Source organism: Sapajus apella, unplaced genomic scaffold, assembly GCF_009761245.1.
Source record: "Sapajus apella isolate SASKATOON/1434 unplaced genomic scaffold, GSC_monkey_1.0 scaffold22, whole genome shotgun sequence".
Classification (NCBI taxonomy): domain Eukaryota; kingdom Metazoa; phylum Chordata; class Mammalia; order Primates; family Cebidae; genus Sapajus; species Sapajus apella.
Window position 1 is genome coordinate 12,682,846 of NW_022436962.1, and position 10,102 is coordinate 12,692,947.

Genomic DNA, 10,102 nt, shown 5'->3' on the forward strand with positions numbered 1-10,102 from the left:
TTATTAAGTATTGACAATATCCACACATTGTACTTTGCATGCATCATCCCATTTAACAGGGCTGTTGCCATAATTATTTTTATTTTTTAGCAGAAGAGGAAACTAAGGTACCAAGAGATTGAAAAACTGGCCCACGTGATCTTACGTGGCAGTGTCAGAGTTCCAAATCTAGTCTGTCTCTACACATAGTACATTGAACCCTTGGGCTATACTGCCTCCGTTTGCCTGATGACTATAATGGGCTGAATTGTGTCCCCTCAAAAATCATATGTTGATATCCTAACTCACATATGTTGATGTGACTGTGTTTGGAGATAGGGCCTTTAGAGAGGTAATTAAGTTTAAATTGGGTCATATGCTTGGGTTCTAATCCACTATAAATGGTGTCCTTATAAAAAGAAAATATTTGTGGCTCATACCTGTAATCCCAGCACTTCGGGATGCTGAGGCAGGTGGGTCACTTGAGGTCAGGAGTTTAAGATCAACCTGGTCAACATTGTGAAACCCTGTCTCTGCTACTAAAAATACAAAAATTTGCTGAGTGTGGTGGTGTGCTCCTATAATCCCAGCTACTCAGGAGGCTGAGGCAAGAGAATAGCTTGACCCCAGGAGGCAGAGGTTGCAGTGAGCAGAGATTGCACCACTGCCCTTCAGCCTGGGCAACAGAGCAAGACTCCATCTCACAAACAAAAGAAAAAGAAAAAAGTTTAGGACTCAGATACATACAGACCCACATGAAGACACAGGAACCCCTGTGAAGACAGCTGTCTGAAGTCCCAGAGAGAGGCCTCAGGAAACCAACCCTGACAATACCTTAATCTTAGACCTGTAGCTTCCAGGACTATGAGAAAATCGGATTCTGTTGTTTAAGTCACCCAGTCTGTGGCACTTTGTTATGGCAGCTCTAGAAACTAACACAGTGGTCCTGTTTAAGTCCCCTAACTTATGTGTGTCTCAATTCACTGAGCTGGAAGATGTCTAGGGCCCTTCCCAAGTAAAGCACCCCATGCTTGCCATGCTTTAGTATCTTCACCCTCCCGGACATTTCCAGCAGGGGCTTTCTTCCTGGGGCTTCAGAACTGACAGTGTTCCTCAAGCTTCAGTCTCTTCTGCTCTCCCACCCATTGCTGCTGGTAATGTGGAAGGCCCAGGTGAAAAACGGTGGGGCGCGTAGCCCGGGAGCAAACAGGAGGCGAGAGCCAGATGATGTAAGCTCATTGGGAATCTCTAAGGCAGAGCTTCTCTGCCTACCTCTAAAACACCTGCCCAACGATTCAACCATTATTTATAAATGTTCTTATATGTGTATAATTATTTATAAATGTGCATTTGTCATTATTTATAAATTACTCATGGTATACTAAGCACTATACTGAGTGCTGAGATACAGTTCCGAAAACAAAAACAGAAACAGGTTCCTATTCTCCTTGAGGATACAATGCAAGGGGGAAGCAGATATGAGTCAAATAATGGCACTATTTTTCAAAAATGCAATTTAAAACAAAAACATATACTCTGATGGGTAGGTAGAGAGTCCTATGGACTTTTTATGCAGTCTTTTGTTCTCTAATCAAAAGCGAGGCAAAAGTGCAAAACTCCGGGAACAGACATCATACTGACTTAAAGTCACACCAAGCTATAAATGACTACAACAGTCTTTTTCCTAGAAGTAACCTTCATGAGGATGATGAAATAGCAGACATAATGGAGTGCCATAAGTGGGAAAAGAACATAGAAAAGAAATGGTAAAGAACTGAAGATAAATGTTTGCTGCTTTGCAACTTTGCCTGGGCCAACCCCTCTGTTCACTCCTGATACAGTGAATCTATTAGTGTTTACTCAGGTCCTATTGAGAAAAGGAGAGAAAAAGAGAGCACCACACTCTATATGAAGATAGAAAAATTACTTATAAATGAAAAAGCACCTTCTCTGCCATGTCAGGAGCTTTCTCTCAAGTTGAATAAGCAGGTACACACCCAAGAATAATTAGATAATGATGACAACTCTGTTCAGGCTGCCTGTCCTGTTTTCCCAGCAGTAAAATCCAAATGCATTTCATTCTGCAACAAACACAGATTGAGAGTCCACAATGAGCCAGGCATGATGTTAGGTACTAGGGCTGGAAAGAGGAAAATGGCATGATCGTGTCCTCAGCATTTAGGAGTTCACCGTGGAAGAAGAAATTCGGATTCATAAATAGTCACTGCACTGTGATGCAACAAACACAATGCCAGAGGGTACAGAACAGCAGAGGAAAGGGACGTGGGACCCACGTTTTCAAGCTGGATCAGAATGGAAAAAGATCAATCAGGGAAGCTTCCTTAATGACGGTCCTTTGAGCAAGGCCTGAAACCACAGGATACACTAGATAATAATTATAACATGGAAGGAAAGTATTTGCTATTGACTGTTATAGGCAGCAAGGAATGTGGACTGTGCAGAGAAGGGCATTCCAATGATAGTAATAATAGTGGTGGAGTCTGCAAGACAGGTGATTGCAGCAGAGTTTCCCAGCAAGCAGAATATGAGACAGAGATGTCATTTAAAGATTTCTCATGATTCAACACCTGTAGAAGAGAGGAAGAAAACAGATTTGGACAGAGGGAGAAGTTGAGATATGATACGAGTCTAATGACAGCTTCAGCAGACTCACAGAAAGTTCCGGAGCTCAAATGTCCCTTCAGAGTTATCCTGCACTGGGAGGGAATGGGCTAAGCCATTATATCCCCATGATGATATGGCATTGCATATGGGTGGCCCCTGGAAGAAGGTATGACCTCCACTGAGGCTGTTTTCTCAGATTGAGACAATCTCCCAAAAGTGCTGACAACTGAGCACTTCCAGCATTACCCCCAACAGCAGCTGGGATAATTAATTCTCCACTCCCAAAAGGGGATCTGAGCAACGTATCACAGCACGTGCCACAGTGCATCCCTTACACCATTTGGATCCACTTCGTCACCACAGTCCTAGGAGCAGTTCCTCCAGGATTCTAATAAACCCCTCTTTTGGGAGGGAACTTCAGATGAAGGTCAGTGGGGTGACCTGCAGTCCCACCATGGCAATTGGCTTTGGAGCTACAACTGACATTCTCACCATCCTCTGTTATCCATTCCAGATGCCGTAACTCAGCTAGTACCCCTGCTGCGCTTGCTATCCTACTGTTGGCATGAGCTAGACCTTAAAAGGATCTGAACTCCTGGTTACCATGCCCTCCTCAGGCCAAGGCTGCTGCACTCCCTTCTAAAATTGGTCAAGAGAGTCTCAAAAGATGCCCCGGTGAATCATCTGAGTACCAAATATAATTCTCTCCGCCCCTAGCAGCCCTACCTCTTCCTGCTGACCAGAGGAAGTCACTCCAGCGAACTAGTGACTCTTCTTCTTACCTGCTGGTCCCTGGGGACAATGAGTCTGAAGTGCCAAACAGTAATAGTTGATAATTCAGCTGGACTCCTGCTGTGTTCCTAGGCAGCAGCATTGTTTCCTTCAGAAAATAGAACTTTCATACATGCAGAGCCCTGAGTTGTGGGGGTGACAAGTCCATGTTCCTCAAGTGGCTCACTGGGAGTGAGGTCTGGTTTCCATCATTTGATTTCCATACTTATGAATCCTACCTATTAGGTGCATAGCACTGTATAATTTTTTTATTTAAGGTATATACTGTTTCCTGAAAGATAGCACTGCATCCTCTGAGATGGCACTACTGTGTGCCTTGAGTAGGTTATTGCATCACTCTAGCAGGTCAGCAGCTTTTAGGTGGTGTAGTATGTGATATGATCAGTAGATTCCTTGGTCAAGTGCTCACTAGCTCAACTCTTTGGCAGTGAAGTATGTCCAATGTACTGACGCCATGTTATGGGAAATCCTGTGCCAATGGATTAGATTCTCTACAAGCTGCCAATAGTGATCTGGCTGTGATCCTGTTGGCATGATAGGCAAATCCATATCTGAAATATGAGTATATTTATGTCAGAATAAAGTGCTACCTCCTATTCACAACAGCAAAGACATGGAATCAACCTAAATGCCCATCAATGATAAACCGAATAAAGAAAATGCTGCACATACACCGTGGAATATTACGCAGCCATAAAAGGGGCCAAGATCATGTCCTTTGCAGGGACATGGATGGAGCTGGGAGCCATTATCCTCAGCACACTAAAACAGGAACAGAAAACCAAACACTGCATGTTCTCACTTACAAGTGGGAGCTGAATGATGAAAACACATGGACACATGAGCAGGGGGAGCAACACACCCTGGGACCTGTCAGAGGTGGGGTGAGGAGGAAGAGAGCATCAGGAAGAATAGCTAATGAATGCTGGACTTAATACCTAAGTGATGGGATGATCTGTGCAGCAAACCACCATGGCACACATTTACCTGTGTAACAAAGCTGCATAACCTGCACATGTACCCCTGAACTTAAAATACAAGTTAAAGGAAAAATAAATAAAGTGCTTCCTCTTCCAAACTGGAAGAGATCCAATACAGTCAACTTGCCACCAAGTGGCCACTTGTTCTCCTTGAGGGATGGTGTTCGAATCTGTTGTTCTCTGTTGCTAGCAGGTTGGTCATGAGACAGTGACAGTAGATAAATCAGCCTTGGGTGTTCATGCTGCTATGCCCATGGGCAGTCTCCAACCCTGCCAGCATGACTCATATTGATGGGTCCATTGTGCCAACACAGGAGTGGCCAATGATAGATCCTTTCAACATACCCGGTTCTGTAATATATGTTCTGTGGTAGAATGTGCTCCAATGGGCATAAAAAAATGTGATATGGAAATCGTCACACTTTAGGCCTGCTTCCATATATTTATCTTCATGCCCTTAGCCCATACCTCCTTGTACTCAGTCTTCCGATTTTTTTTTTTTTTTTTTGAGTCAAAGTCTTGCGAAGTCTTGCTCTGTCGCCCAGGCTGGAGTGCAGTGGCATGATCTCAACTCACTGCAACCTCCCCCAATTTCAAGCAATTCTCCTGCCTCAGCCTCCTGAGTAGCTGGGATTATGGGCACCCATCAACACGCCCGGCTAATTTTTGTATTTTTAGGTTTCACCACGTTGTCCAGGCTGGTCTCGAACTCCTGATCTCAAGTGATCTGCCCACCTCAGCTTCCCAAAGAGCTGGGATTACAGGCATGAGCCACCACACCGGGCCCCAGTATTTTAATATCCAAACTCCTACTTAGCCAGCCTACCCACTCCACATAACTCATGAGCCCATATATATTCTAGCTTGGAATACTTGTTTTTACACACAAAATGGATGACTAGGTGGGCTCCCTTAGCTCTTCCCACTATGAAGATTTTCATATCAATCTCATCCTGATTGGAGCCATAGTTCAGCTACCAAACATATCCACATACCAAGCCAACTCATCCATGAATCACAGTCAGTTTTTCTTCTTCCTTCATCAACAGGTCATAAGGAACACCACATGTAGCCACATATGTGAGCTGAGGAAAAGGCTCTGGTGTAACTTTGGCAGAGGTCATGAGACCTGGGCCACCTGATAGTGCAGCCTGCTTGTGCCTTTTGGTCCTATTTGTGTACAATTCTAGATATATCACTTCCATCATGAGAAAGCTAGGCCCTCCTGACCTCATGACTTGGTGGCTCTGAACCAACCTAGCTCATGATGGGCAATCCCAAATGCATGTGACTTAATGTCTGATGATCAGGTCTAGCCCTACAGGGAGCAGTAACACTTTATGAGCTGTTTTTCAGATGGTATGTAATTCTCTGTTACAGATGACGTAGCCTGGTCCAAGAATTCCAGGTATCTATGTTGTGATTCTTTCATTGGAGTGCTTCCCTTCCTTTCCCTCCCTCCTTTGCTCCCTCCCTCCCTCCCCTCCTTCCTTGCTTCCTTCTTTCTTTTCTTTCTTCCTTCCTTCCTATACACAATATTTGTACAAATTCATGTGGTAGATGTGATATTTTGATGCATGCATATAATGTGTAATGATCAAATCAGGTATTTAGGATATCCTGATTTAGTATTTAGGATTACCTTGAACATTTACCATTTCTTTGTGTTGGAGACATTTCAAATCTCTTCTTACTATTTTGAAATACACAATACATCTATTAACTACAGTCACTCTACTATGCTATGGAACACCAGAGCTTACTCCTTCTATCTAACTAATGTTTGTACCCATTAACCAACCTCTCTTCATCCCTGCATCCTCCCACCCCGCCACACACACACCCTTCTCATTCTCTGCTATCATTTTACTCTTTACCTCTGTGAACTCAACATTCTTAGTTCTCACATGTGAGGGAGAACATGAAGTATTTGTTTTCCTGTGTCTGGTTTAGTTCACTTTACATAAAGACCTCCCGTTCCATCCATGTTTCTGCAAATGACAGGATTTTATTCTTTTTTATGGCTCAGTCATATTTCATTGTGTATATATATATTATTTATTTATTCATTCATCCATTGATGGACATTTAGGTTGATTCCATATCTTAGCTATTGTGAATAGTGCTACAATGAATACAGGGGTACAGGTATCCCGTGACATACTGATTTCCTTTCCTTTGGATAAATACCTAGTAGGGGGATTGCTGTATCATATGGTGATTCTATATTTAATATTTTGGGAGACCTCCATACTGCTTTTCATAATGGCTGTGCTAATTTGCATTCCCATGAACACTACACAAGAACTCCTTTTTCTCTGCATTCTCAGCAGCATTTGTTATTTTCAATCTTTTTGGTAATATCCATTCTAACAAGAGAAGCATGATATCTCATTGTGATTTTGATTTGCATTTCCCTGATGATTAGTGATGTTGAGCATTTTTTTTTTCATATACCTGTTGGCCATGTGTATGTCTTCTATTGAGAAATGTCTATTCAGATCCTTTGCCCTTTTTTTTTAATGGGATTATTTTGATTTTTTGCTGTTGAGTTGTTTGAGTTCCTTGTATAGTCTGGATATTAGTCCCTTGCCAGATGAAGGATCTGCAAATATTTTCCCTCATTCAACAGGCTATCTCTTCGCTTCGCTGATTGTTTTGTCTTGTTGTGCAGAGGTATTTTAGTTTAATATAGTTACGTTTGTCTGCTTTTGCTTTTGTTGCTTGTGTGTTTGGTGTCTTAGTCATAAAATCTTTGCCTAGACCAATGTACTGGAGTGTTCACCCTAAGTTTTATTCTAGTACTTTTATGGTTTTGGCCCTTACATTCAAATCTTTAATCCATTTTGAGTTAACTCAAATAGGGGTCTGGTTTTATTCTTCTGCATGTGCATATTCAGTTTTTCTAACACCACTTATTGAAGAGGACACCCTTTCCACAATGTATATTCTTGGGGTCTTTGTCAAAAATCAGTTGGCTGTAGATACATAGATTTATTTATGTGTTCTCTATTCTGTTCCATTGGTCTATGTGTCTATTTTTATACCAGTACTATGCTGTTTTGTTTACTATAGCTTTGTTGTATATTTTGAAGTCTGGTAGCATTATGCCTACAGCTTTCTTCTTGCCTACAGTTTTGTTTATGATTACTTTGGCTATCTGGGCTCTTCTGTGGTTTCATATGAATTTTAAGACTTTTTTTTCTATTTCTGTGAAGAATGTCCTTGGTGCTTTTATAGGGATTGTACTGAATCTGTAGATTGCTTTGGCTAACACGATCATTTTAATGATATTAATATTTCCAATCCATAAGCAAGGGATGTCTTCCCATTTGTTTGTGCCCTCTCCAATTTCTTTCATCAATGTTTTGAGGTTTTCCTTGCAGAGGTCTTTTACTTCTTTGGTTAAATTTTTTCCTAGGTATTTTTAAAGATCTATTGTAAATGAAATTGCCTTCTTGATTTATTTTTCAGCTAGTTCATTAATGGTGTATAGAAACCCCACTAATCTTTGTAGGTTGTTTTTGTATCCTGCAACTTTACCAAACTTATCAGTTCTAAGAAGTTTTTGGTGGGGTTTTTAGGTTTTCCTGTGTATAAGACTGTGTCATCTCCAAAAAGAGCAATTTAGCTTCTTCTTTTCCAATTTGGATGCCTTTTCTTTCTTTCTCTCGCCTGATTGCTTTAGCTAGGATTTCCAGTACTATGTTGAATTCTCACTGGACTTTCTAAAGACTCTACAGTACATCTTTTCCCACCAATGGCACCTCTATTAGTATTAGGTCTGCATGACTGAATAGCCCAAGAAACAGGACCAGCCTGAATCCACTGGAAAATTATTTACTGCTCTCAGTTCACTCAAAGCTTACAGCCTTGCCTATCACCTGATATCTAGGCTATCCACTATCTCAAAGTGTGAAATATCTTCCTCCAGAATTCAAATAGTATTGTATAGTTTTCTTCATGGTGGGAGGTGTAAAACACAATAGATTGCCCTTTATCTTGGAGACAGCATCCCAGCAAACTCTAATCTTAGATCCTTAAAAATTTTACTTATCTAAAGAATACCTAAATCTTCACAGAGTTTATCTACTACCCTCTGGAGTGCATGTGTCTTACCAAGGCCTCCGATGCTCATCCATTCTGATTAGCAGGATGCCATCAATATATGGGATCAGTGTGATATATGTGGGATATCGAAACAACCAAGGTCTCTTTAGACTATATTATGACTGAGGATGGAAGAGGATGGGACAAAACTGTGTATATATATATATATATATATATATATATATATATATATCTCAACACCCATTCCAAATGAATATGAATGGTTTCTGAGTATCTTTAGTATCTTTTTTTTTTTTTTTGGTAAAGGTGGAAAAGAACACATTCTCCAGTCAATACCTGTACATAGTGTAGCCCAAAGACATCTTAATCTGCTACAGCAAAAGGCAGTTACAATTTCACCTACTACTTGCTTGAATTTTTGACAATTCATTGTTAGCCTACAGAATCTGTTTTTACAAAGCCAGGTTCATGAAGCAAATGGAGATAATGATGAAACTATTACCCCTACATCTTTTAGTTCTTTAACACCAGAACTAATTTCTGTTATTTCCATTGGGATGTCATATTTACTGTGATTTATTATCTTTGTCTGGAGGGGAGTGGTGGCAGATTCAGAGGCCTTCACCTGCCATTCCCCCACTGCAATAATGCTTAGTCCTCAGGCCAACATCTTATGGAGGGATGTGCCAACTACCAAGTATGTTTATCCCAATTACACATTTAGGGATCAGGGAAATTGCCATTTGGTGTGTCTGAAGACCCACTGGACCCATTATGAGCCAGGCCTAGTCCCAAACCCTGTTTCTTACCTAGCCTCCCTATATTCTCACTATATCTGTGAGGCATGTTGACTGTCTTGGTTTTCAAGTACAATGTCCATTCAGGTCTTGTGCCCAAGAGTTCTTAAGCTGTTTAAGTATTTCTCTTTTTCCAGTGGAGCAAATGGCTACAATCCCTATAGGGAAAGACTAGTAAGCTCAATACTGTGTACACTACGGTGTTCCCAGGATTCCTCCTGGGAATCCAGTCTCCCTTTCTGTCAGACCTACCAACTGATATCCGAAAACTGGGCAAGGAATCATGACATTTTCTTGGAGGAACTACAGAGGAAACCATCACTGATCTTAGTGATCCTGATGTCTCTTTCAACATTGCATTTCTTATCGTTACCTCTGAAACTTTCTATGGAACACAGTCATCTGGTACATTTTCCAGCCTTACATATTATATCCATTATAACATGCCTACTTCCCCCAGTCTTTTAATTTCTTCTTGCACCATCTGCCATGGAAATTTTGATATTTCTACCTAACCCAGTATACCATCTTCCTGCAAAGAAATTTTCTTTCCCTCCTTTCTCTTCTATTTTTGTTTGTTCATTAAATACTTACTGAGTTCTAATACGTGCGGGGCATTGTGCTAGGTGTTACGGGTTCAGAGAATAGGGCCCAGTACCTACTGTTAACAGCTTACAAGCTAGCTGAAAACGTGTGTGCTTAATCTAGGTAAGATACATTCAATGTGTCACTTAACAACAGGTACACGTTCTGAGAAATGCATCTTAGGTGATTTTGTCATTGTGTAGACATGATAGAGCATACCTAGATGGTATAGCCTATGACACACCTAAGCTGTATGGTATGGCCTATTGCGCC